Source organism: Cinclus cinclus, chromosome 29 (assembly GCF_963662255.1).
Source record: "Cinclus cinclus chromosome 29, bCinCin1.1, whole genome shotgun sequence".
NCBI classification, from domain to species: Eukaryota; Metazoa; Chordata; class Aves; order Passeriformes; family Cinclidae; genus Cinclus; species Cinclus cinclus.
In genome coordinates, this window is record NC_085074.1 from 2,557,230 (window position 1) to 2,584,873 (window position 27,644).

Consider the following 27,644-nt stretch of genomic DNA (forward strand, 5'->3'; position numbering starts at 1 on the left):
TACATCAGTTTCACAAGTATATATTAGGGAAATGAAGCTGTTAAAATATTCCATTTTCGGGGGGTTTTTTTTGTTGGTTTTTTTTTTTTTGAAGGGCCACTGTGGGATGGTGGGAGTTGATTTTGATTCTAAGAGAGATGTTTCTGACAGTCGAGCCTGTGAACAAATATGGAAGAAAAATCTAGAAATGTGTGACTTTTTTTTTTTGTTGGGTGATACTTGATTCTCTGTCTTATCTGATTTTTTTTTAATCAAGTGACTTTTTCTGTGCAACTGTTGAAAAATCATCTCTGGACAGTGACACAGTTGCACTCCTACTCCTGTGACTTTTTCATCTGTTGAAAAAACAGATGATGTCATTAGGGTTTCCTTCCTAATTTTCATTTCTTTCAGGTATTTATTTGGTTGTTTTTAGCTAAAACTCACCAAGATACATCTGGATCTGTAAAATTCTGCATGAGGTTAAGATATGAAGCATCTTGGTGTATTTTAAACCAGGCAGACTTTTTAACAGCCATGTAGCTAAATGGATTTTTAAAAATTTTTCCTTAATTTCTTTTGACTCTTGTCAGAGCAAGGGAGCAAGCAGAGAGGAAAGCGAAAAAAAAATAACATTAACACAAAGGAGCACTTCTTATTAAGAAAAGTAGGTAAAGGCATTGGAAAAATAATACCTCAAGATGCATTGAAACATTTTAGGGAATTAGGGAATTCTGATCTCCTGCAAAAAGAAAAAAAAAATAAAAAAGGAGGGGAGGTGGTGGGGAGAAAATTAATATTAAAGACAAGCTGTGAGTTTCCATCTGGCCTTGCCGCTTTCCACTAACGCTTCCATGACGGAATTCATCTGTCCATCAGCTGTCAGAAAGTGTGCTGTCAGTAAATCCCTGGGTACCCTCTCCAGCCTACCCACTGAAAACGAAAATATTCCAGCCGGAGTCCTCGCAACTGCGAACGGCCCCCGGCCCCTCCCTGGCCTCCCGTCCCCGCTCGGCTCTGGCTGCTCCCAGACCTGCAGGGCCTGTTTTTCAGCCATCCATTCTCTTGGCTGCTGCCTTGCTGCCTTGCTTGGTCGGTAGTTTGGTTGGTTATGTATTTGGTTGGTTATGTATTTGGTTGGATATTTATTTGGTTGGATATTTATTTGGTTGGTTATTTATTCGGTTGGTTGTTTATTTGGTTGGATATTTATTTGGTTGGTTATTTATTTGGTTGGTTATGTATTTGGTTGGTTATGTATTTGGTTGGTTATGTATTTGGTTGGTTATTTATTCGGTTGGATATTTATTTGGTTGGATATTTATTTGGTTGGTTATGTATTTGGTTGGTTATGTATTTGGTTGGTTATGTATTTGGTTGGTTATTTATTCGGTTGGTTGTTTATTTGGTAGGATATTTATTTGGTTGGTTATTTGTTCGGTTGGTTATGTATTTGGTTGGTTATTTATTTGGTTGGTTATTTATTCAGTTGGTTATTTGTTCGGTTGGTTGTTTATTTGGTTGGTTATGTATTTGGTTGGATATTTATTTGGTTGGATATTTATTTGGTTGGATATTTATTTGGTTGGTTATTTATTCGGTTGGATATTTATTTGGTTGGTTATGTATTTGGTTGGTTATGTATTTGGTTGGTTATTTGTTCGGTTAGTTATTTGTTCGGTTGGTTTTGTATTTGGTTGGTTATTTATTGGGTTGGTTATTTATTGGGTTAGTTATTTATTTGGTTAGATATTTATTTGGTAGGATATTTATTTGGTTGGTTATTTATTCAGTTGGTTATTTATTCGGTTAGTTATTTATTTGGTTGGATATTTATTTGGTTGGTTATTTATTTGGTTGGTTATTTATTCGGTTAGTTATTTATTCGGTTAGTTATTTATTCGGTTAGTTATTTATTTGGTTGGATATTTATTTGGTTGGTTATTTGTTCAGTTGGTTATGTATTTGGCTGGTTATTTATTTGGTTGGTTATTTGTTCGGTTGTTTATTTATTTGGTTGGTTATTTATTCAGTAGTTTACTTGGTTCTACATTTGTTTATTTGGTTATTTATTTGGTTATTTGGTAGTTTATTTGGTTATTTATTTGGTAGTTTACTTGGTTCTTTATTAGTTTATTTGGTTATTTATTTGTTTATTTGGTAGTTTGGTTATTTATTTGTTAGTTTATTTGGTACTTTGTTCATTTGTTTGGTAGTTTATTCATTTGTTTGTTTGTTAGTTTATTTGGTTATTTATTTAGTACTTTATTTTAAAATTTTAGTTTATTTATTTATTTGTTTGCCTATTTATTTATTTATTTACATGTCTTTTATTTATTTATTTGTCTATGGATTTATTTATTTATTTGTTTGTTTGTTTGCCTATTTATTTATTTTCCTTTTATTTATTTATTTATTTGTTGGTTTGTTTGTTTACGTACTTATTTATTTGCCTGTTTGTTTGTTTGTTTGCCTGTTTATTTATTTATTTATTTAGTGCCTGTTTATTTATTTATTTATTTATTTATTTATTTATTTATTTATTTGCCTGTCTATTTGTTTATTTATTCATTTGCTGCCCTCCTCCTCCTTTGGAACCAGGGTTCTGGGGGTGAGAAGAGAATGGGGTGGGGAGCCCTCAATCATCTGGAGGTGAAATTCCCACCAAGATGGAGCGGAGTCTCCCTGTCTGTGCTGACAGCAGACAGCCCACATCTGTTTTAAAACACTGAGTGCTTGTGAAGTGTGAACTCCCCACTGTTTAATGTAACTACATGACTATTTAATGTACACAGTGGTAGAGCAGCCCCGAACGCCAAACTGTTGTGACATGCCTGAAGGACATATATAAACAAAATATACAGAGGTTTATTGTGACAAAGTGCATCTACAGCACAGCCAGAGAGGAATTCCTCTGCTCCTCAGTGGGCTCAAATGGGAGCACAATATAATTTACCATAGGTTAGATTATTTTATTTTTTTTTTCTTTTCATTGCAGGCGTATATACACGAAACTTATGTTCCTTAAATTGCGTGGAGTCTATTGAAATTCTCAGAAGGATCTTTTTTTTTTTTTTTTTTAAGCTGAGGATTCATCCAAATTTGTGTGTTCTGTGCTGTTATTGAGGGTGGGAATAGGAGGGGAGGAAACAAGTAGGGAATTTAGGAATCTCCTGTAAGGCTCCATCGCTTCAGATGGCCCAAAAATCCCATTTCATGGTCATCATTTAAAAGGGTTACACCTCCCAAAAATTTGTGGTTACTCTAACCTTAACCAGAGTATCGATTTTTTTTTTTTATTATATTCTATTTTTTGATTGAAAACTCATCTGCTTTTGAAACAGTTGCCTGCTGTAGGGTAGAAAGAAAAGTGAGAGAAACATAAAATCTTTAAAACTACGTTTTATTTCAGTGTTTTCCCTTCAAAAAAAATGTTGGTTACTTGTGGCTTCTGACACCTCATTAATCAAGTGATCAGAATTCTGCATTTTACAGCAGCAAACCCAATTAACCTTTACTAGCTTCATAGTAGCCAAAAATAATTTCTAATTGTCAAAAGGGGAAAAAAAAAACCCCACCCAAACACAGCACCTCTGAAGCACTGAAGATTGGAGAAAGTGAGATTTCTCTTTTATTTTCCAAGCATTTAATCAGAGAGGAGTTGTAAACTCTGCATAGGGGCGTTTCTTTTTCTTTTCTTTTTTTTTTTTTTTTAACTTCTGCAATGAATGAAGAAATTTGGAGCAGGGAAGGTTCAAAGCTTTGACTCTGCTCCTTGCAGAGGGCCAGCCCAGAATGTTCCTAAATCCCTTCGGATGAGGCTCAGCTCCCCTTCCCAGGAACTCGAGATGCTGTTTGCTAAAATCCTTCCCTTTCACAGCCAGGCTGTTGGTGGGAGACAAAAGATGATGGCAAAGTGTCAGTTTGGACTGTTTTAAGTCAGTAAAAAAAATTAATTTTAACCTGTCCAGGGCTCTCTGCAGCGCTTCTCCCTCTTGCAGTGAGTTTCCCATGGTGCGGAATTCCCGCCTGGAGCAGCAGTCCCAAATCCTCCTGGAGCTCAAGGAGGGAATTCTGCCAGCTCTGAGACAGCCCCCGACCCGAAGGTTTCCTGTTACACCCAAACTTCACCACTTCGGGGTTACTTTTCACTCCTGCACTCCTCAAAATTAATCCATTTTTAGTTATGGGCTGTATTTTTTTGCTTGCAGGGAAATGGCAGTTTTAGAGGCAGTCAGAACTAAGCATTCTTTAGATTCTCATTGAAGATTATCTTAAAATGTCTTTTAAATTATAATTGAGGGGAAGGAGACTGTGATAAGTGTTTTTGTAAAGGGGAAAATTATCCAAATAATCCTTATTTTCTTATTATTATTCCTCCAGAGTAAAGTCTTTGTCAAAATTCCATTGTGGATCTGCAGATACACCAAATTAACCAGTTTGGAGGGAGGGGCCCCCAGTATGCAACCTGCTTGTCTTCCACACAGCCATCTCCTGCTTTCTTATTTCTCTCTCCCTATTTTTATAATCTACTTTTTTTTTTTTACATTGGTTTTTATTTTTACATTATTATTTAGTTCTTTTTAAATTTTTTTTTTAAATGAAAACCATCAGGAGATCTGAATACAAAGTCACACTGAGGTTCAGATCCTCTCTGAACTTATTAATGAGAGTTTTATCACAAGCTTTTAGTCAATGTTGTGATGAAATTTGCAGTTAAAATAGAGCTCAGAGTGTAAATATTTCCATTTATTCCTGACACTTAGTATGATTTTTTCTTTTTAGAGAATGGCAACTTTATTTTTTTTATACATCCATTGCAACCCAAATTTTGATTCAGGTATTTGAATCAAATTTTCAAACGTGTGAACTTACCTTCAAGAAGTATTTTCCCATTTCCCCCGTGAGTTTGATTTCACCAACCACATCTTCCATTACAAGCAGGGCACCTCCTTCCTCGCTTTGGCCACCAAGTGCAGCAGCAAACTGAACACAAAGTGCATCACTGGATTGGATGTAAATTTATCCCCGAATTGAATACAAAGTGTAGCATTGAATTGGACACAAAATTTATCACCAAATTGAACACAAAGTGCATCACCAAATTGTATCTCAGGGAGGACACAAAGTGCATCACCAAATTGGACACGAATTCTATCCCCAGATTGAACATAAAATGTTATCACCAAATTGAACATAAAGTGCATCACCAAATCGAACACAAAATCTATCACCAGATTGGACTCAAAGTGTTATTACTGAACTGGGCACAAAATGTTATCACCAGATTGAACACAAAGTGCATCACCAAATCGAACACAAATTCTATCACCAGACTGGACACAAAATCTATCACCAGATTGAACACAAAGTGTTATCACTGAATTGTATCTCAAGGAGGACACAAAGTGCATCACCAAATTGAACACAAAATTTATCACCAGATTGGACACAAAGTGTTATCACTGAATTGAACACAAAGTGTATCACCAAATTTGACACAAATCGTATCACAAATCGAACACAAATTCTATCACCAGATTGGACACAAAAATCTATCACCAAATTGAACACAAAGTGTTATCACCAAATTGTATCTCAAGGAGGACACAAAGTGCATCACCAAACTGGACACAAAAATTATCACCGAATTGGACACAAAGTGTTATCACTGAATTGAACACAAAGTGTATCACCAAATTTGACACAAATCGTATCACAAATCGAACACAAATTCTATCACCAAATCGAACACAAATTCTATCACCAAATTGAACACAAATTCTGTCACCAAATTGAACACAAATTCTGTCACCAAGTTGAACACGAACTGTTATCACCAAATTGAACACAAAGTGCATCACCGAGTCGTATCTCAGGGAGGACACAAAGTGCATCACCAAACTGGACACAAAATTTATCACCAAACTGAACACAAAGTGTTATCACCGAATCGAACACAAAGTGTTATCACGGAATCGTGTCTCAGGGAGGACACAAAGTGCATCACTGAATCTTATCTCAGGGAGCACCCGCGAGTTTGGGGAGCATCTTTCTTTTATTGTGTTTTATTTCTTTCCCCCTCCTCTCCACGTTCCCCTTCTCCCCCTGCCAGGGTCGCTCCATCTCTCTCGACCAGTGGAGCTCACAATCGCTGGCCCATACTCAGGATCCCCACGCGTGGCCTTTGGTGCCGTGTGTCACCGTGTGTCACCGTGTGTCACCGTGTGTCACCGTGTGTCACCGTGTGTCACCGTGTGTCGCCGTGTGTCGCCGCTGTCAGGGCAGAACAAGGCAGGCAGGGGCTCACACAAAGCCGGGGGCTGTGCCCGACCCGCACCGGGGCTTTGTGCGGCAGCTGCCGCCGCTCATTGTCCCCCCCGCCACCCCTGACAACAGCCACCGCCGCTGGCATCCCACCCCGACATCTGTTCGGCTTTATTGATGCTCTCCTGGAGGAATTCCCAGTGTAAACAGGGAATTCTCCACGGGAACCCCGTGTTGTAAAAGGGATGAGCTGCATAATGCAAAGATTTAACCACTATTTAAAGGTGTGACACTTGATTGAGAGTGACTTGATTTTTTTTTTTTTTTCCTCTCTCTCTCTTCCCCTCTCCCCGACCACCCTTAACTGTATTTGGCACAAAATGTCTGGGTTGATTTTTAATTTTTTTTTATTATTATTTTTAAATTTTGGGTAGGCTTTCTCCTCCTCCTCTTCCATTCTCCCCCTCCTCCCTTCTTTTGTTTCATTGTCAGGATGAATGAAAACTAGGAAAGGGAGAACACCAAGAATGGAAAACAAAGCAAAAAAAAAATAAAAATTGCCAAGGTGGGAGAGAAGAACCTGGTTTGTGTGGAGAGGAGTCTGGTTACTCCTCGAAAATCTGTCAAAGCCCACCTCCACCTAGGACTGACAAGAAATGGCTTGAAGATCTTTGTGTCTCTCTACTGAGAATTCCTTCTGAGGGGCTGGAAACTGGGACAGAGTGTTCAACATCCACAGTAATAGGAAGGAAATTCGTGTACTGAGCCGTAAAACCTCTTTATTCCCTTCCTTTGTCCCGGTAATTTTCCAAGGGAATCCTGTGTCCTTCCACCGTGCCTTGGCTTTCCCCATGGGCAGCAGCCAATCTGCTCCCGTGGAAAATATTCCACTGGATTTTGGCACCCAAAGAGCTGATCCAAAATCCACAGCAGCTGATGAGGATGAGCCCGTAGATCCTGGGGCAGGATCTCAGATGCTCGGGTGGCCAGAGCAGCACGAGGGGCTGGGAATTTGGAATTTCTGTTTGTTCCCATCCAGGGAGTGCCACGAGGAGACCAGAGCTGGCGGTGTTTGGACTGCCTGATTTGTTTCAATAAATACGTGAAAAAAAAAAAAACGGGGATGCTTGAAATGCAAACAGGAGGTTCTCTGCTGATCAGATCAAGCAAAAATGTCCTGGGGGAAAAAAACAACAACAAAAAAATCATGCTGCAAAAGTCCTGTAGAATTCTAACAGGATATAAACTGATATTTTTCTGCTGGAATTGCTCTAGCAACCGTCGTGTCTCAGGCTGGAGGTCCAGCTCAGGTTCCCCAAGACCAAACACATGGTTATTTAAATTAACTCTGGATCTGGCCAATAAATTCCCATTCTTTGTTCAATTCTGGCATATTTTATTGCTTTAAATTGTGTTTTAGGTATAAAAATTTCTGTTATTGGATGACACACAGGTAGAAGAACAAACCCCCAACCAGTGAAGTGCAATAAGAGACACCAAACCTACACTAAAAATTACGCAGAAGGAAATAAAATGTTATAAATGTTTAAGGAACAGGAAGAGGGGCTACATTAAAGAGAAATCTCTGAAGTCTGAAAACGTTATCCTTAAAACCAATTCAAGGTTAGACTGTGTTAGGCAAGGAGAATACTCTGCACTTATTTTGGTTCTTCCTGGCTTATAGTCTTCCAGGCTGGAGTTTTTATTAAGTTTATGGCATCACTGGGATGAATAAAGTAATCTCAAACTCACAGCAGAAATGCATAGTCTGCACTGGTTTGGACTAATAAAATTTTCTGAGGTGGTTGTTACGAGGAAAAGTCTTAATGAAATGACAATGTGACTTTTATTGGATTGTCTATAGGATTTCACAAGCAGTTGTGTTTTTATTCCATCATTTCATTGGATTTTTTTTTTTAAATTGCAAATCTACTGATAGCATGTAATTTTTAAATTCAAATTAAATTTAAATTGGAAGGATTTTATGGGAATTTCTTTTAGGAATCTCTGGCTAAATTATATTAGTGCATTTTGGAATTCTCTCCGAGAAGGGGGTAAAAGTTTGAATTTGTCAAAAAGGAAAAAATCCAGAAACATCCTCCTTCCATCAAAGCCAGTGGCCAACTGAGCATTTTTTGTGGGGCCGGTAGGAAATGTGGATTGGAAAAGATGATTTTCAGGTTCTTCAGCCTGACACCAGTGTGGGATTCTGTGAAATGAGGGGTCCCAGTGACCAGAGGGATCACCCAGTGCCAGAACAAGTCCTTAGCAAAGAGAGGCAGAGCTCCCAAAAAACCAGAGCAGGATCAGGCCCTGGAGATTATTTTGAAGCTAAAACCAGGATTGAAGGGAAAGAAACAGGAGACTCCTAATGAAGTTCCAGAGAGGCATTTGTAGGAGGGTCTCTAATTAGAATGTCTCATTTCCCCCTCACTTCTGCTTTCCCCTCGCTCCTGGTAGTGGAAAATCAGGAATCCAAACACCAGGGACATTGATGGGTGGCCAAAGCCGTGGCCAAATCCCACTTTGTGCTTCCTGTGCAGCTCCAGCTCCAGCACAAAGAGAAGCTGCTACTGGAATTCTCCCCAGCAGTCAATCACGACCACACTTACCATGGAAAATTCAGCTTCCCCTAAGAACAAACCACCCGAAGATTTAAGGATGTAAACAATTCCCTCGTAAGATTTGTTTGGAGCCGAAGTCGTCGTGGTTTCATTAGAGCCTGCCTCTTGCTGGTGGCCTGAAAAGCAGCTTTTCTCCTCTGCTAGGTGTAAATATTTGGGGAAAATAGTTTATTTCTAAAATAGAGTTAGCAAACATTCTGTGTATTTGTCGTAATGTGAGAAAAGTGACAGGAATAATGTGTTTGTACACTTAATAAATGTGTGTATAGTGCCTATATGTGTATGAATGCATATTTGCACAAATCTATTTGCATCCAGGTCAAATAACAGCTGTTATTATTAAGTTCAGCTTTTATTATCAATTTGTTGGTAGATTTAGGCACTATTTAAAACCAAAAAAAACCCCTCCAAACCAGAAATCCACATCTGAGCTTTTTCCTAATCAGTTCCCTCATTTTGCTAATATTCTAACGACTGTCAATTTACTTCAGTGGTGCCATTTGCAGAATTTTCCAATTAGCAGGAAACCTGTTCCACCTTCTCCCGTAATTACAGGGGACTCGCTTCAGATCAGCTGTGGCCAGACAGCATCTGATGCACTTGCCAAAATCTGTGCACTGTGGTGGTTTTTTTTGTGTTTTTTTTTTTTTGGGGAGGGGGGTGGGGTGGTGTGTAATTTTTTTTTACCTTTGTGTGAGCTGGCACAGATTTTACATCTCTGCTGTAGGCAGGGAGCTCCTTCAGTAGTGGCATGTGTCAAAATATCCCAATAATTCCTGATAAACGCAGCACAGTGAGAACACAAATACCAGAATAGCCATTCTTTGATGGGGTGTGAAGGGTTCAGTGCCTGGTACTGACACTGAGCTGTGTGCAGCTCTGAAAATTCACTGTCTGCTGTGTTCCACTCTCACACCAGATGATTTTATCCATAAAACATCTATTTGGTCACTTTTTAACACCTTTATCCACCGGTGTCTGTCACACAATATCCTGACACTCTCTGATATCACCCCAGCTGATCAAAAAGCAGTCAAAACCCCCTTTTTTATTTATATATTTTTTAAGAGCTGCTAAACCAGCTGATATCACCGCCCTAACAATGGAGAGGCAATAACTATTATTGTTACATGAAAAGAAAATATATTTAATAATAAGCTCATTGATTTTTAACAGCGTCTCTGTGTTGCCTAATTGATGGGAAGTTGTATGTTTGTGTAGCCAACGGGGGTTATGAATTAAATATGGTCGTCATTCCTTGAGGGATGCATGTCAATGCAAGAAGGATGGAGGATCTACATCTCCCCCAAGCTAAACAATCCCCTTGTAAAAGACATAGGAAAGCCTGGAATGGGAGGAAGGGGGAGAGTGGGAGGGTGGAAGGGAATAAAAAGCATCCATCACTGTTTATTAAGTGCTGCTACTTGAAGGTAAAAGGGGTATTGAACTGTTTTCAAATTGGAAGAAATGTAGCTAAGCAAAACATCGATGGTGATATTAGGCTGGTGACAAATTTTATTCATTTGTCCACATTTATTACAGCGGCAGTTTGGAATGATTTATGCCTCTTGCCCCTTTGAGCCTCTCTGCATATGCACACTCACCAAAATTCAGTGTTTGAGCAAGGAAACGAAACTCTTTTGGTGACAGCCATGAAAATATTGGGTAAAAGCATGTGCAAATCCTCGATTTTAAATTTAAGACACTGAATAGACAGGTGAGCAGTCCTTGGTAAAAAACAGGCTCACCTGAAGATGTCTCAAAGTGGGCACTTGGCAGAGAATCTCTGGGCCCTTGTGCAGGGCCAGACCAGACTGTGCTTAGCTCAGAGGGACATGGCCAATGCTGGGGGATGCCTAGGGCTGCAGTAGTTTAGGGTTTTTTGGAGATTTTAAAGATGCTAAGCTCTCTGGAAGCCCAAGCTCCCCAGGTCTTGAGCCTGAGCTGTAAATTAAAGAACAGGCACTGATGATGAGCTGGCATGAGCCACCTGCAGCGTCTCACTCACGTGTGTACAGTCTGTCACCTAAAAGGACCTAAAAGCCCCCAAAATGCCCTCCCGTGCATTTCTTGGTGTGCTTTAAGCAGGAGCATTCTGCAGACGGGTGCATTTCTCCCCTGAGGTGGCAGTCCCTGGCCTGCAGCGAACGCGACGGTTGTTACCTGTCACTTTTAGAGTTCCTCGTCAAATTTAAGAGCCCAACTTTTATCTCATTCTTCCCCCATTGTAGGATCATTTTCTGTCTGTTCAGAAGTTCAGCTTGGACAAAGAAGGCAAGGTTTGGTGGGTATCAGTGGGCAGTAACTATTAGACCATAAAATGCACGTGGAAGGGTAATAACAGCACAAACTCTGCTGTCCCCAAGGAAGTCCTGGGGGCTGCTGGACCATCCAAGTCTGGGTGAGACTTTGTCAAAAATTCCTGTTGCCAGGTCTCTGAATCATAAATGCCATTCTATTTTCTTCTGTCTGCTGCTGTTCTGTGCTCAGGCCTATGCTTTTGCTGTGATTAATGGGGATAATATATGCAGAGCAAAGTTTGGGGTCGTCGTTTGTGTGCAGGTCTTGGAGTTTGCGGGTACAGCTCTGGCTTTGGTAGAGTATTAAGTCTTCATCTTCATCGAATCCCTGCTAACTTTCAGTAGGGAATGGAAATGGAGTGGCTGTGTTTGTCAGAGCAGGATTTGTTCTCTTAAACAGCTAGGACAAAAATGAAACCAATTAAATGGGTCCGTTCACACCAAGGCTATGGCAGCAGAGTTTGAAACATTTAGCCCAAAGTTTAGCCTGAGCAGGGAGTTCCCCACGGGATGCTACAGGAAAATGAAAATCACCCTCCCAGCCAGAAAAGGAACAAAATGCTGGTGGTGGGAGGATTGGTTCTGAGAAAGCAGAAGGGTTGATTAACCAGGAGAGTCACAGTTCTGAGTAATTTCTGATTGTCAGCTTCACCTCCCACTTCAGAGGGAGCAGTCTGGTGAAGCAAAACTTCTGCTGGACCCAAGAAAGGCTTTGAAGCTGATTTCCCCTCATTGCTGGATCCTTAGAGGCTCAGGAAAGGGACTGTTCTGCCTCCTGTTCTTTTTATAACTGCTGGGATCCCTCTTTAAAGGTTTTGGACAGTCTTTTAATAAAAATAATTCCTGTCACTGAGAGGGAAAGATGTTCACAAGTCGCCAAGCATGGCCAGCCCAGGCAGTCACAGCCACAGGGAGCCAAACCAAACCAGGGAATGGGAGAGGAAAAGCCATGTAGAGAAACAAATTCACCTTTTTCCAGAGTTTTGTCCTCTTGTAAGCTCCAGCACAAACAGTCCCAAGCATAATAACTGCCCTATTATTTTTGCTCAGGTGCTCAGGACCTTGAGCTTACTCAACAAGGAAAGAAAATGAGCAGGCTTTTATTTTATTAGAAAGAAATGATCTGTTGTGTGTAAAAGACACATTTCCCCTAATATTTTACTTGCTAATGGATAAGTACAAAGTAATTATTTAGGACAGATTAAATGGTTTCTAATGCCTCATTTCAAGAATTGTAGTGAATGTTTTCCTAAGCTGTCCTCCAAATCAGTAGTCTAATTAAGCAAAAAAAAATTACGTTGGCATCCACTGAATGATTACAAAACCAGAATTTAGACTGAAACTGTTCAATATTTTTTTTTTTTTTTGGTGGAAGGTAAGGAGGAAAAAGAGAACTGGAGAAGGAAGGGATTTGGGATCTATTATTAGAGGAACTGATTAATTGTCCAAAAATTTTTTTTAAGTGTCCTGGCAGAGATCACAGTTTCTGCCTTGGCGTTCCTTGGTTTGATGATTTCTTATGAGTGTGATCAATAAATTTAAACCCCAAGAACTTCAGCGCTGTGGCACATCCTTGTAGGACAAGTATTAAGGTGTGTAAATCTATAGTAAATCCTCATCTTTTAGAAAGAGATGTAAGGTTTTTCTTGGGTCCCCAAGAGAACGTATTTTGCCAAAATCATGTCTGTAAAGTCACTTAACCCTAAATCTCCGTATTGAACTGAATTTTTGGCTGTAAGGTCTCGCAAGGCAAATGTTGCTGTAATTATCCCACCAAAAAAATGGTGCACAACTTCCTACAGAGATCCTTTAGAAACATCTCTGGCACTGCCAGTGGAAACTCAACCCAGGCTGGGCTTTTGGGGGCTCTTTGAGCTCACAGCTTTCACCAGAGCTGGAATTGTTACACTCAGGCACGAAGAAGCTTCATAGAGTTAATTTTCTTGGTAGCAACAAAAAAAAAAAAAAAAAAAAAAAAAAAAAAAAAAAAAAAAACCCACAAAAAAAAAAAAAAAAAACCTTTGAAAATCTTCTGGTCTTTTATGGAGTATTATCCCCTCTCCTGCTGGCTCCTTTTAAGATGGATTTTGGGCCCAGATGACCAGAATGCCTGTAAAGTTGTTGTTCTGCAGATATTCCAGGAGATACTTCCTAACAGCTCCAAAAGAGCCTTTACAAGGGATTACATCATGATGTGGAGTCATTGAAATCTTTCTGCATACTGGGGCAAAACTCAGTTGTGCAATGGAGTGGAAAGGGAATAGACAGGAGCTGATTTCACAGAGAAAAGTCTTTACCTGCTCCAAATCATTACAACTTAACAATTTCTGTGTGACTTTACATAGCTGAGAGTATTTGAGAAAACCAGGGAAAAAACCGGTAAGAAATAATAGAAAGTTCAACCATGCTCAGTTCCAGCAGAGGAATTTAAGAAGTGAATTTTAAAAATCAATTTATCAAAGCTACTTCACTCCTGCACATTGTGTTACTTCCTCTTAAACTGCCTTGACTTCAGTGAGGTTAAGGTTGGCTTTTAGGAGGTCCAAATTAAAATGAAATGAGAGTTTAACAGTCAAGGCAAAAATTAGGATGGCAAATTTCCAGTGCTTTGAGTAGAACCCACATTCCCCCAGACTGGAAGTTCCACTGTCAGCCCTGAAACCTTCAATCAAATCAACTCTACTTAGGCTTAAGTCAAGCAACAACTGCAACATTTCATTTGGGAGTCTCAGAAACCACCCTTGCTGTTTGATGAGCTTAGTGAGAGGGTCTACAAAGTGGAGAAACGGGAATATTAAATTTTAAATCTAAAATTTTAAATTTAAATTTTTAATTTTTTTTTTTAATCAAACCATATAAGGAAAGAGAAGCTTCTACAATGGCAAAGCTCAGGATCTATTTTCCCTTACAAATTCTGTGCAGTCTGTGTCAAACCCTGCTCAGGATCTCTCTGAGTGTCAGGGATTGCACTGATTTAATGTTTTCCAACAAGCTGCACTCCTTCCTTCCCTTAACCCATCCTGACACTGCAGGGACTGAGTCCTTCTCCAGTGTCTCATCCTACAAGTTCTCCCTAATGACAGCACGACTCCCATTAGCCTGCCTTGATGTCTATTTACCATAGCAGCTTCTCAATTATTTAAAATGTAAACATCTGGATTAAATAAATGAAGAAAACATCCAGCAAATGTGTCAGGCACTCAAAAACTTTTCTCTAGGAATTATGGCTGTAGTAGAACTTGGGAAGGAAGAAAAAAAAATCCCAAATTCACTGCACACATCAGGCTCTCAATGCACCAGGGACACGGGCAGGAAGTCCTAAAGTTGGGAACTGCCAGGAGACCTTTTGTCAGTGGAGATCGCGTTGTGCTGATGCATCTGGAACAGTAATTTTTTATTTGAGGCATTCAAGCAGGAGGATTTTCCAATCAAGAAGCCAACTGTCAGCTGGCAATCTGTGCTCTCGTGGATGTGTGTGTGGGCCTGCTCATAAAACATGGAGAACACGTGCACAGAAATATGTTGGACATCTCCAAGAGATAAAGTAGGTTGGTTTGTCTGCCTGAGAAGTCTTTCAAGCTCAGGGAAGGGAGGGTTTGTGTCCAGCTCTGTCACTGCCGGACTCTTGACAGAGCCTCATCTCTGCCTTTTGCACACCCCTGCAGCACCTCAGTGCCTGGGGTCTCCACAAACTGGGGAGGAATATCAGGGTTTGAAGTTAGTGAAGAACGTGTTCAGAAACATCTGGAGCCCTCACACGAGCTCATGAGCCTGGTCATAAAGCAGAGCCTCGCAGAAGTCTGCCCCTAATGGAACTAAAACCAGCCCCAAACATCCCCGGCTGGGAATGACCAGCCTAGGGTGGGCTCTTGGTGACTTTGGGAGGCTCTTGGGGACTTGGGGTCTTTGTCCATCACTGGATGGAGTTGTGGGACCAGAAACTGGGTGGGGATGGAAAGTTTGGTCACCCAGCTTGTCCCAAACTACCCACAGTGTTCGGCCTCCTGCAATTCCCCTCGAGGAGATGCAGGATCATGGAATATCCTGAGCTGGAAGGGACCCCCAGGGATCATCCAGCTCAGCCCCTGGCCCTGCACAGACACCCCAGAATCCCAGCCTGGGCATCCCTGGGAGCATTGTCCAAATGCCCCTGGAGCTCTGGCAGGCTCTGGCACTCCCTGGGGAGCCTGGGCAGTGCCCAGCACCCTCAGGAGGAAGAACCTTTCCCCAAAATCCATCCTGACCCTCCCTGACACAGCTCCATCCATTCCTGGTGCTGTCCCTGTCCCAGAGAACTGAGGAGCTGCTGACCCCTCAGCTTCCTCTTATTCAGCTGAGCAACCCAATGCCCTCAGTGCCCCTCCTGTGGCCCCTCCAGACCCTTCCCCATCCTTGCAGTCCCCTTTGGACATTTTGAGTCCAAAGCCAGGTCTGGAACCACCATGGAAAAGGGGCCCAGGACTGGTTGGTCCCTCTGATGGACCAACTGGACCAATTAGATATTTTTTGCATTTGGTGCAAGAAAAAAATGCATCTGCACCTTCGGTGGGTGGAAGGTGAGGAGCTGAAATTACCAAGTGTTAATGTAGGGTCTGCCCCAGCAGCCCTGGGAGTGCTCTTGGCTCCAGCCACAGAGAAAAACTCTGCAGCTGAACACAGAACTTCATAAATACACACACAGAAATGCTGGCATGACCGAGGGGGAAATCAAAGCTGTGACCTTCCCAACCAAGCCTGTGCTGAAGGAGCAGCACAGAATTCAGCAGAATTCCTTGTCCTGGAGGAACATTCCTGCTAAAGCCAGCTCTGAGCTCTGTTTGCTCAGGTGAGCAGAAGGTTCTGCCTTGTCTGCAGCCACGTGGGAATAGGTGCTACACACACACAAATCAAAATGAAAGCAATCTCATGCTTCAGGGTGTAAATTGATCACTGGGAAGGTCAGGAAGCAATTTTTCTCTGCTGTTAACATCACTGCACAACGTGGGGAGCGTGTGGGTGTGTGTGCACACGTGAGGGAGAGGGATGGAAGGGAAGCAATTTCTCCTGCAGCATAAAGTATTGGCCAGGTGTGAAATGACTTCCTGCAGCCACGAGTTTCTAGCAAAGGGACTGCCCAAGTGCTTGCATTTTACCTCGCTGAGATTTCTGGGTGCCCAATTTAAAGCATTTCCGAGGAGTGTGGTTTTGGTGAGGTATTTCAGGAATATTTGGGCTGTTTCAGAGCTGAGACTTGGCACTTCTTGCATGAAACCTTTCTTAGAGCTTGTCCTGGCCCTTCCCACCAACTCCTGCCCTTCCCTACAGCCCCATATTATCATCCTGAAAACAAACCCATATCAACTTTCTCCACTGATACCTCACCTCTTTGCCAGTTAACAGAGTTTGTACCCCAAAACCCTGCTGCTTTTTTGGTCTCTGTGTGTGCCACATCAAAGGGCACTGATAAGGTTAATTAAATTTGGGAAGAATGAAATTATTGCAGTACAGGGTGGGATCAATTTAAATGTATTAATTTTTTTTCAGCACGTAATGTATTTTCTTGTTCCTCATAAACTCAAGATGGTGCATACGTGTTTAAAATACCGAGTCTCTGGAAAATGGAGGATTTTCTCCATTCTCTGAGGATATATGTCTAAATATAGGAAAAGGTGAGGTTCAGAGTTCACAATTTTTCTCTTTAGAGCAAAATTGCATCTCCACACACAGGCAGATGTGCACACACACAATCTTTATCACGAGTTGAAACAACAAAAAAGTGAAGAATCATTTCAGCTGCGGCAGATTCCATGGCCAAAGAACTGGGACATGGTGGGAAGCCCTGGGCATGAGAAATCTGAAAGATGTGGGTGTTGATATTTGGGGTTGGCCTCGTGCTGTGGCTGCAATATCTCTTCTGAGAAAACTGGAATAGCTTTAAAGAATTCCAGGGACTTGCTCACGTACCAGAACCCTGGCTCTGGAGATACAGATTCTAATTCTGCCTCAGCCATGTGACCTAGATATCTTTGGGCCAATTCATCCATGGTGTAAAAAAATAAAATGTGCAGGCAGAAACGTGGAGGGGGGAAATACAAACCTAATCCTGATTTATTTATTTTTTTAAAAACTCATTACACCTTTTCTGTCTGCTGAGCTGGGATATTGGAAGGTAAGAAATGGAGATGGATGAGGCAGAGAGATGTTTTCTTTGTTCCTCTTTAACTTCTTTTGTCACCTGGTGATGTGTCCAGTGGCTAGTGAGAAAACAACATCTATTGGGGCTGTCTGTAAATTTATAACACAGAATTGTTAGAGCTGTTCCACGTCCAGTCCCTCAGTCCCGTGGTGATTTCATGATATTGCTGTGTTTGGGGACCGGACAGGATTCCAAGAGTGCAATTTTTCTGTATTTTTAATTTCAGGATGATACTTCTTCCCCCAAAGAGACACCTCTGTTCCACACAAAACGTTCAAAAAACCTCTCTGCTCCGAGGAGGTTCTGATGAGTTCAAGCAGGGCAGAATAAATTTTTGTGTTCCTTGGGCCAAAAAGCTGTTTGGCTTGATTTTTATTTTAAACCAAGGGTGATTTCCTATGGACTGTCCAGTAGGAAATACTAGAAAGAGGCTTGGTTGGCACACAGTGCCAAGAACTTGTCCTGCTTAAGCTTTCATTTTCTGTTTATGCAGAACCCAGGTCAATTTAAATGATATATTTATCTGAAGAGGGGCACTGGTCCAAGTTGATAAAAAAATAACAGAAACTTCAGGCAGAGGTGCCTGATGAGGATGTTACATGCATTGTTTGGAGCAGACAAGCCACATTCTAAGACCTGAAGTGCTTTAGCAATTTCCTCTGATAATCATTAATTTTTTCTTGCTTCCTTTGTTGGGAATCAGGGAGTCTAGTCACAGATTTTGCTTACTCACAGTTGCGGCAAACGCAGGGTGGTGTTGGTGCTGCTGAATTTGAGGAGGATTGAGGGGAAGAAAACACAATGAGCAGTAGAGCTGAAATGCCACATCCCAAAGTAGGTAAATAAATACAGGGAGAGAGGCTCCAGACTATGTTTGTAAATACAATACTCACATTATTGGGGGCATCCTTGTTTGCACAATATCCCGGCATGTTTTGGATCTCCCTCTTTCCCTGCATGATTATTCTAGAGAGATATATTTTAGAAAGTTGTGTTCTAGATCTTAGGACCGGGCTGTTTTAAGCCCAGGGGTTCTTTGTGCATCATTCTGTGATCATTTTCTAACCCAGCCCAGTGAAACCTGCTGTGGCACGTGCCCTTCTCCCAGCCCAGCTCTCCAACGGGAAAGCACAACCCTTCATTTTAATCAGCTGAGAATGAACCCGCTGCTAATAGCACTTAATTGTTTCTCTAGAATGCTCTCGGTTGGTTTTGGCAGCCGGGATGAAAACAATTCCAAATCCCATCAAAGGAGCTGATCCTCACCCAGCGTGTCCAGGGTGAGGGGCTGAGAGGCAGCGTGGGGTGGCATCAGAGCATCTCCTGATCCTACACGAGGCTCTGTCATCCTGCCCTGCTCGCTCTGTGATCTTGGAAGGTCAAAAAAAAACCAAAAAAAACCAAAAAACAAAGCAAGGAATAAAACAGACACAGAAAATCTTGGTCCATGCCCCTAAAAATAATGTGCTGACTGTCTCTTCAAACACACACCTCTATTAATCTTGACTTTCTTGAAGCCTGCCCGCTAGTTTGAATTTGTATGCGACATCAAACATACCTTTTCACATATGTTCTTTCCAGATTTTTTTTAACAGTTACTTAGCAGTTTATAGAAGGAAGTGAATGATCTCATCAAGCTGCTTAGAAATTAAAAAAAAATCTGTGCTTATTAATTATGCAGGATTAGTCTAATTATAATTCAGCAAATTAATTAGCGACAGAAGGTGTTCTGAAACATTGGAGTACATTTGCATGTTAAATGGAGAGGCTAGTCTGTAATATATGTAAATTTATGCATGGCTTCATAGTTTAATTTAAAAATTTGCAGCTGCATATGGTATGGGAGCAGGTGAAAAGTCAGTTTTAGTTTAATGATGCTAACAAACATTGGATGCTGTCCTGTCTTAGGGAAGGAATGTGCTGAATGCACCCCTATCTGCCAATCCATAAATCTGTCATAGGAATATAATGTTACACCAGTGTTCGGATTCAAGGTCATCTGTGCCTGGACCCAGAAGTACAATAGGTGCAGATCTACCCTCCGAAGAGCCCCGGAGGAGGGAGGAGGCAGAACGTGCCTGGATCCCGAGCTGCTGCCATGCAAATCTGCCTCTTTAGCAAATGAAAGCACGTTTATTGCACACAAACGTGGTTTGGGGACAGATCCCCTCAGAAAGGACTGGGAGCTCTGAGCTGAGCGATATCCACCCTGGCAGGTGTAAAATGGGAGCCTAACCTCGGTTCCATCCCCAGTGTTCACATCAGCGCAGCTCTGTGGTCTCCTGGAGCGGTTGGGAAGTTATTTCCAAGTTGGGCGTGAAGTGCAGGGTCGGGAGTTTTTGTGTGCCGGGCTCTGCCATCTGGCAGAAGCAGTAAAAAGCAGCAGAGCCAGCAGAGAGAGGCCACTGCTGAAAGTGGTGCTCACTGCTCAGCCTAGCATGGCTCAGCAGACTGAGGTTCTGGAGAGAGATGGGCTGGGAGGAAGCAAGAGCCGCAAGAGAAAGGAATTGCAGCTTTCTCTCGGTATGGAAAATGAAAATCAGTGGGGATTGGAGTCTGTGCTCATGCAGCACCTGCGTCAGCCTTTCTGGGATCTGCAGGGTCTGCAAAGTAGATCTGGGGATAAATTTGTGTCTGTGAGGAGCTGGGAGGATGAGGGGGTACCAAAAACGAGTGGGTTTTAGCAGGACTGCAGAGCATCCTTGGGCCTGTGCTTGGTGGCACAGCCCAGCTCAAATCCTGCGTGCGCTGCTGAGGCTGACAGGAGTGTGAAGAACAAGAATTTGGCCGTGTTTTCCAAACCCTGCTGGGTGTTGTGTGTGGAGGCAACGAGTTCTGTGAAATGTGTGTCACTATTAGAAAGAACCAGTAAAATCCCAAGCCAGAGTGGGATGTGGCTGGTGCCTGGAAAAGCAGGCTCTGTGCAATGGGGCAGGACTGAATTTCTCTGTGCCTCAACTTCCCCGACCCTGAGATGCACAAAATCCTTTCCTCCCTGCTGTCCTTTGTGCCTCCTTTCCCCGAGAACAATTTCACAACGTGACTGGGCTGTGCCCAGCACAGTTGGAGCCCACAGACACCATAATAAACCAGGGAATATTATCGAAAGTCCCGTTAAAGAGCCCGGCAGCCCAATCCTCTCCTCTATTACCTCCCTGCCTATTGACTTTTGATTATGCTCTGGCATTTGGGCCCGTGCCAAATGGCATGAATAATACGGGTCTTACAGGATAAATAAGCTTTTACCTATTGTCTTGGAAGTTAGTGGAAAGTTTTGGTGTGGGAGGAAAGGGGAAAGCCCAAAGGATAAAGGGGAAACTGCTCAAATTGCAAAGAGTCCTCCAAAGACTTTTTGGAGAACAATTGCAATTACAAACACTGTTAGTGTTGTGTTTCATTTTCAATTTGAGCCCATAGAGTTCAATTATTATTTTCATTAATGGTGTCAGGTTCTCATCAGAGTGCACAAACAAGGAGGTTTTCCTTGGAGATTTTGGTTTTTGTCCCCTTAGCAAATGTGGCCATGGGAAATAAATACATTGAGCACTGAGAAATGAGTGCCTGGGTACCTGGCAGGGCACTCTCCCCCAGCCCTTGTTTCTTGAAAATGGGATCATTTTGCAGCAGAAGAAGCATTTATTTGCCCCAAAGAGTGAGAATTGCAGCTGTGGGTGCGTCCCTGCTCTGAACGAGGGGGGACACAATCTGCTTCAGAGATGAAAATTGCAAAATATTTGGAAAACCCACAGAAAACAAATACCAATTTTCCTGGCACATTTGGAGGTTGGGTGGCGCATTGCAGGTTTACATTCAGTTATTATTGGCTTGAAACTAAGGGGCTTTTTTTTTGGTTTTTTTTTTTTGTTTTTTTGTTTTTTTAAACAAACCCACTAGATAAAGGGTGGAGAGAAATATGTCGTTCCAGGTTGCAGAGAGATGGGATATTTGAGGAGGAATTGTTCTGTGGCTGAGGGAGAGGACTGGGAGCTGGACATGGATCCATTGCTGTGGTCTTGTGTGCAGTGTTCTCTCTTGGTCCCTCTGAAATACAGGACGTTTTCACCCCATATATTTTCTTTAATCCACTTCTTTAATTACCTACCCAAGTGTGAGCAGGACATCTCGGCACGGCAAAAAAAAAAAAAAAATCATAATTAGAGGCAGTTTTACAATGGGTTCTGCCATGCTGTAGTTTTAAGGTTGGTTTTTAAGTTGCTCAGATCTCTTGGGCTCCCTCAGCTGATTCCCTAACCCTGGTTTTGTTCCTTTTTCACACCTAGATCCAACTCGTTTTTTTGAACTCGGGGCCAGAGGCAATCAGACACTTCTGCCTTCCCCCAGGTGGCATTTCAGGGATTGGGCCCTAAATAATGTCCCCACATCAAAACTTAAAACTTTAAACCTAAAATCTAAATTGGTGTGAGTGACTGCAAGAAAAGTCACTTAGGAAAAAAAAGCCTAAGCAGACTGAAGAAATTACTTTGAATCAAGGCAAGAGGATGGTGAAGTTTCTGGTTTTTCCCATCAGGAAATGAGGATTTTGTCGGGGGTAGGATAACAGGCATGGTGTTAATCTGCTTTTTGGTTTGTTTGTTTGTTTTGTTTGGGGTTTGTGTGTGTGTTTTTAGTTGTGGTTTTTGTTGGGTTTTTTTTTGGCTGGGTGGTTGGTTGGCTTTTTTTTTGTGCAGCTTTCTATTCTTTCTATATTCTGTATTCTTTTTTAAAATACCCCAAGTGACAAATGAGCATCCAGCTGCTCTTCTGGCCTAGGCTTGGGATCTCATCCTCTGACTCCTGCTCCCTTCTCTCCCAGAGAATCTCTGACAGACTCAGAAAACTCTCCTGACCTACATATGTTGGTTTTCACGTTTGTTAAACTGGGTTCACACTTTATGCACAGGAGTTTTGTGAAGATTAATTAGCTGCTGTTTGTGGAGTATCGTGGAAATGCCGTGGCTCGGTGCAATAACCCCACTCATTTCTCACACAGTGCAAGGTGTATGTTCATTTAAAGTGCCTTTGTGCCCTGCCTGATCCCACACTGCCTGTAACTGCTGCAAAAAAAATGGGAAATATTCTCATCAGCTCCCTAATAACACACCCTGACATAATGGATCGAAATCACTCCAGAGATAAATATTCACATTACAAAGAACTCTTCTGCTGTGAGATTCATTAAAATCACGATGGTGATATCAAATAAAAGCAATAAATCGATTTGAAGCAGCCACCTTCACGTGTGGCCCTTTGAAAGGGAGGAATTCGGAGCTGTGTGGGGCACTGGGTTACTTGCCACACTTATCTCAGAGCTGGCCACGCCAAGACACACACGGTGACCTGAGGGAGGACCTGGAGTCAGGCCCTCACTGCAGTAATAACACTTCTGCAGTTCACAGAGTATTTAAATTTAATACTGTTTAACTGGTGCAATAACAATGTCTGGGTTGTTGGTTTTTTTTTTTTTTTCCTTTGTTTTCTTTGTGGCTTTTTTGGAAGCACTGAATTATTTAAGGAGAATTGCCCCGTATCTTTATATTTTCATTAGATTTTGGGATCACAGGATTTGCTGGTAAGCATGATCAGAATTATCCTAGATGGCAGGGGTGTTCTCATGCTAAAAAATGACCGAGACCACAAGTCTAAATTCCACAGCAACCCAAAAATCAGAATTATTTTTTTACAAGGGAGAATTTTTAGGTGTATCCAGAATTTTAGGTGCATCCAGAAGCTGTTCCCAATATAGAGCAACGTTGGACCTCTTGATTCTGTACCTCTATTTTAATGAAGCATAAAAGGTGAATGGGGGAAAAAAAAAATTAATTGTTTTTTTAATATTTTATATTGCACCTTCCACTACATGTGGGACTTCAGGGCTTGTGCCTAGTCCTGCTGCAGTCACCAGGAAGGTTTTTTTGACTCCAGCAGGATTTAATTAAGGTCAGTTTGATTCTTCTCACTCATCTGAGGTGGATAAACATCCTCAGAGGTGTGGAACCCAGGTTCCTGTTCTAGCCAGGTCCAGAACCTGATAATTTGGACGTGGCTAAGATGGGGCTGTGGGTCAAAAACTGCTTTGGGAACAGTTTAAGTAGTGCAAGACCTGGCTTGATTTGCCCTCACCCTTTCTCCACGTCCATGGAGAGCCCTGTGCACCCTGAGCTGTGCCAGGAGCTCTCCCGCTGCTTCCCCACCAAGGATTTACTAAAAAAATACCCGAGATAACACAGCTGGCTTGGCATGAAGTGGAAAAGGGACACTCATTTCAACTCCTGGGCTCGGTGGGAACTCCCAGCAGGAGGAGCAGTAACTTTTAAAACAGCTTTGAAAAGGGAGGCAGATTTAAGGTGGCATTTTGGAGACCTCTTAAATGCATCAGTCTGTACCCAGTGAGGAACAGGAACAGAAATCTGGACTTAGATCTTAATTAATTTCATGTCTGTGCATAAAGTCAGTCAGCATTTCTAGAGCAATGGCTGAGTTTTCAGGGGCAGTTATGGAAATGTGTTCAGATTTTCCTCCACCACCCTGAAGATATTGAGAGGATGGGCCAAGGTCCCTTTGCTTGGCTGGAGCCAGAACCCCCTGCTAAACTCCCACCTAATTCTGTCTCCTTAGCAAGGCCAAAGAATGGCCAAGAAACAGCAAAATCAGCTGATTTTTTAATGATCCTGTTTTTAAAAATCATTATTATTTTTATTTATATCTAGGTTAAGGCCAAGAAACTGGCTAAAGTGTCTCACTTAAAGAAATTAATAAAATCTTTCCGCAATTCTCTTGTTGCCCCTAAATCAGCTTCATTTAGTGCTAAACCTTCCCTCCTCTTTGCTCCCCCCAAGTCATTTTGATTCTAATTCTGCGATAAATATTAATGCCTTTCCCAGATGCAACCTCTTCAATATATATATATATATATATATATATACACACACACATATATGTGTGTATATATGTATATATAACAGCCTAACAAATCCTTCATGCAGGTGCCCACTCGCAGCTCAAATTTGGCTGGAGGAACTCTGAAAAAGAGAAAAAGAAAGATGTGGTTCTTTCTGGAGAAAAAAAAAAAAAAGCATATATAAATCCCTGTGTGTGCAGCTAAATGAAATTAAATCTAAGTTTTGGGGTGATAGGAGGGAAATTGTCGTAGTGCAGCACATCCAGTGATCTCCAACATGTTAGGAAAATAAATGTGAATTCTGCCTAACTAAAAGCAAACCCAGCACCTTCTGAAGTGTGCGAGGCAAGTTTGTGATCTCTTCAAGAAGCATTTTGAGCTGTTCAGCAATTCCAGAAAGTCAAGGCACCTCTAGGACACCTCAGAGGGATCCCCCAAATGTCTGGGGTTAAAGACCCGGAGGCTCCGGGGGTTTGGATGTGTTTGGTGCAGAGCACTCGGGGAGGATTGGGAACGTTCAGCGCTGCGGCAGCTCAGGGAGAAGGGAAATTTTGTTTTTCTGTGGTTTTCTTTTCTTTTTTTTTTTTTAATGCCCATTGCCCCCCTCAGCACAAATCAGCCCGGATTTAATTGGAATCAATTCATTTTCGAGTGTGCTGTTGGTTTGTGTTTGCTGGGGGTCTGAACCCTGATTTTTCAGCAGAAAATAAAAGGGGATTTTTGTTCCTTGCCACGCCGTGTTGCAGAGTTTGCTCGTGGATGCAGTCAAATGTACATTTGGAATTTTTGCCTCTGTGTCTGCCTTTTAGGGGTTGTGTCACTCACAGTCCCCAGGATCTGTGCCCTTCCCAAAAATCAGCCCAGCTGACACAGCAACTTCTCTCCGAGCCACCTTTCCCTGCTCATTTCCTTCATTCTTTGGTTCACGTTGATAATTTTTCCTCGTCTCAATCAAAATGAATTCAAGCATTACAAAAATTTAAAAAGAAGCTGGCCATTTCCCTGCTTAATTTGTTTTCTATTTCCTTACAAGTAACAACTTGTGGATTTCTTGTTGTGGTTTTCCTGCAGAATGATCCCCAGCAGCTCATTGATTTTCACATAAAAGTTCCTTGCCTTGGTTCATTTTACAGATTGGTTCTGTTCTGGAGTTTTCCTTTCCTTTCCTTTCCTTTCCTTTCCTTTCCTTTCCTTTCCTTTCCTTTCCTTTCCTTTCCTTTCCTTTCCTTTCCTTTCCTTTCCTTTCCTTTCCTTTCCTTTCCTTTCCTTTCCTTTCCTTTCCTTTCCTTTCCTTTCCTTTCCTTTCCTTTCCTTTCCTTTCCTTTCCTTTCCTTTCCTTTCCTTTCCTTTCCTTTCCTTTCCTTTCCTTTCCTTTCCTTTCCTTTCCTTTCCTTTCCTTTCCTTTCCTTTCCTTTCCTTTCCTTTCCTTTCCTTTCCTTTCCTTTCCTTTCCTTTCCTTTCCTTTCCTTTCCTTTCCTTTCCTTTCATCTCCTATAAGCTGTTTATATGTCTACAAACATTCTTTTTTTATATCTCTAAGAAGAAGGAAGGATAAAAAGAGTGTTTGTGGGTAACATTTGCTCCTCACATCATCCTGTGACTCTCCAAAGGTGCCGGCGTGCAGGGGATTTTTCCTTCTGAAAAAGTTTTTTATGGATAAAATCTCACCAAATCTTTCGTATAAAAGAGGCCGCAGGTTTTAGCATGGACTCGACGGGACTTATTTAATAAAATATATTCAGTGCTGCTCCCAAGGCATGAAATTCTGTAGGAATTTTGGTTTGGAAGTCACAGAGGAGCACAGGGAGAAGTTACCCTCTGAGAGCTGAGCACTGACACCTCTTTCCTGCTGAGCCTCGATGTCCTGCTGAAAGGAGATCTGAAATGAGAAGGAAACACGGAGAAAATAGCATTTTCACCTCGAGAAAATAAACATTTTTTAAAATACCTAATATTTTTGCGAGAGATTTAAGGAAATAGTAAAAACCCAAGAGATTTTAATTGATAAGGGTCCCTGGCAGGGTGGATTTTGTGGCAGTGGTTTCACGTGGCACAATCTGGGATTTTTATTTTTTTTTTTAATTTTTTTTTTTTTTTTTTGTGGGTGAGGTTTTTGGAGGGGTTTTGTTTGTTCAAGCAACATAAAAATGGATCCAACCCGTGTCTTTCTCTTTTTATTTTGGGGCAGATGGAGGAGAAATCTCGTGGTGGGAGCAGTGCAGAGAAAGTGGCACTAACAAGGGAGAGCAGATTTCTGTGTTATTGTCTTGTGCAGGGGCTGGTTTGGAGGGTGTTGTTGGTAAACCCAGGAAATATCCATCTTTCTCCTTTAAAGTTCTAATTCAAGGCATGAATGTGTGAGTTCTGAAGGGACTTAGGGACTGCGGTAAAAAATCGTTGTCATAGTAACAGAAAGGGAAATAGGCCTGGCTCACCTGGGACTTTAACTTACTGCAAAAGCAGATTTTTTTTCTTTCTTTTTTTTTTTTTTTTTTTAAGGAAAGCACTCAGCAGAGAAATAAATAAATAACTTGTCCTTTGTATTCGAAATCAATTCTTCAACTATTTATTTTTTCTTGCATGTGACTCTTTTCCCTTCTAAATCTATCTCAAAGTCTTTGATTTATTTTTTTAATTATAATTGTTGCGGTTCAAGCCATCTTGTGTGACAAATACAAACAGAAAGAATCACAGAGAATAATTTCACTTGCAGCAGAGGATGCCAAAATTTTTCTTGCTTATGCCTGGATTTTGAAGACTTGTTTGTTTTGTTTTTAATCCAGCAACTGTAGCTTTTCACACAGTTTCTTTACCTCTGAAATGTCCAGATTCAATCAGAAAACAAAGGGGTGAATCCTTTCCTCCTTGGACGTGAGATAAAATTTGGTGGAAATAGCTTATGGAAAAAAAAATAAAAAATAAAAATCCTGCTTAATATTTCAGAACTCTAAAATCTCCAAGCAGTGTTGGGTGAGTCACTAAACAGGCAGGAGGTTCACCTTGGGTGCATGACAAGCTAAACTCCACAGAATAATAAACCATATGAAGATGGCTGTATGTGACAGGGCAAAAATAATTGGCACGAGAACTTTGTGGGATATTAATGGGTTTATCTGCTCGGACAGCGTGAGCTGTCATGTTCCACTTGAGATCCTCTTTTCCTTATCCTCCCCCAAAATCTAGGTAGGAATAACCTGGGCTTTTGGCAGTTCTGCTCCTTTAGCCAGCGGAATCTTCATCAGAAAACAAAAAAAAAAAAAAACCAAAAAACCCCCCACCATCATCGGGATGAAACCTCCTCAGATTCTTCTCTGATCTGTGTTTGCCCCTGGGTTTTTCATACATTCCGAGTGGTTCCGAGGCTTATCTGCCTCGGAGTTGCCCTGTTGGTTTTGTGGTTT

At 41.6% G+C, this 27,644-nt stretch overlaps 1 protein-coding gene across 5 annotated transcripts in view; it reads left to right on the forward strand.

The window, feature by feature from the left end:
- Positions 1-27,644, forward strand: part of EBF2 (EBF transcription factor 2) — a 128,079-nt gene that overhangs the window by 67,062 nt on the left and 33,373 nt on the right. The window lies entirely within an intron of this gene.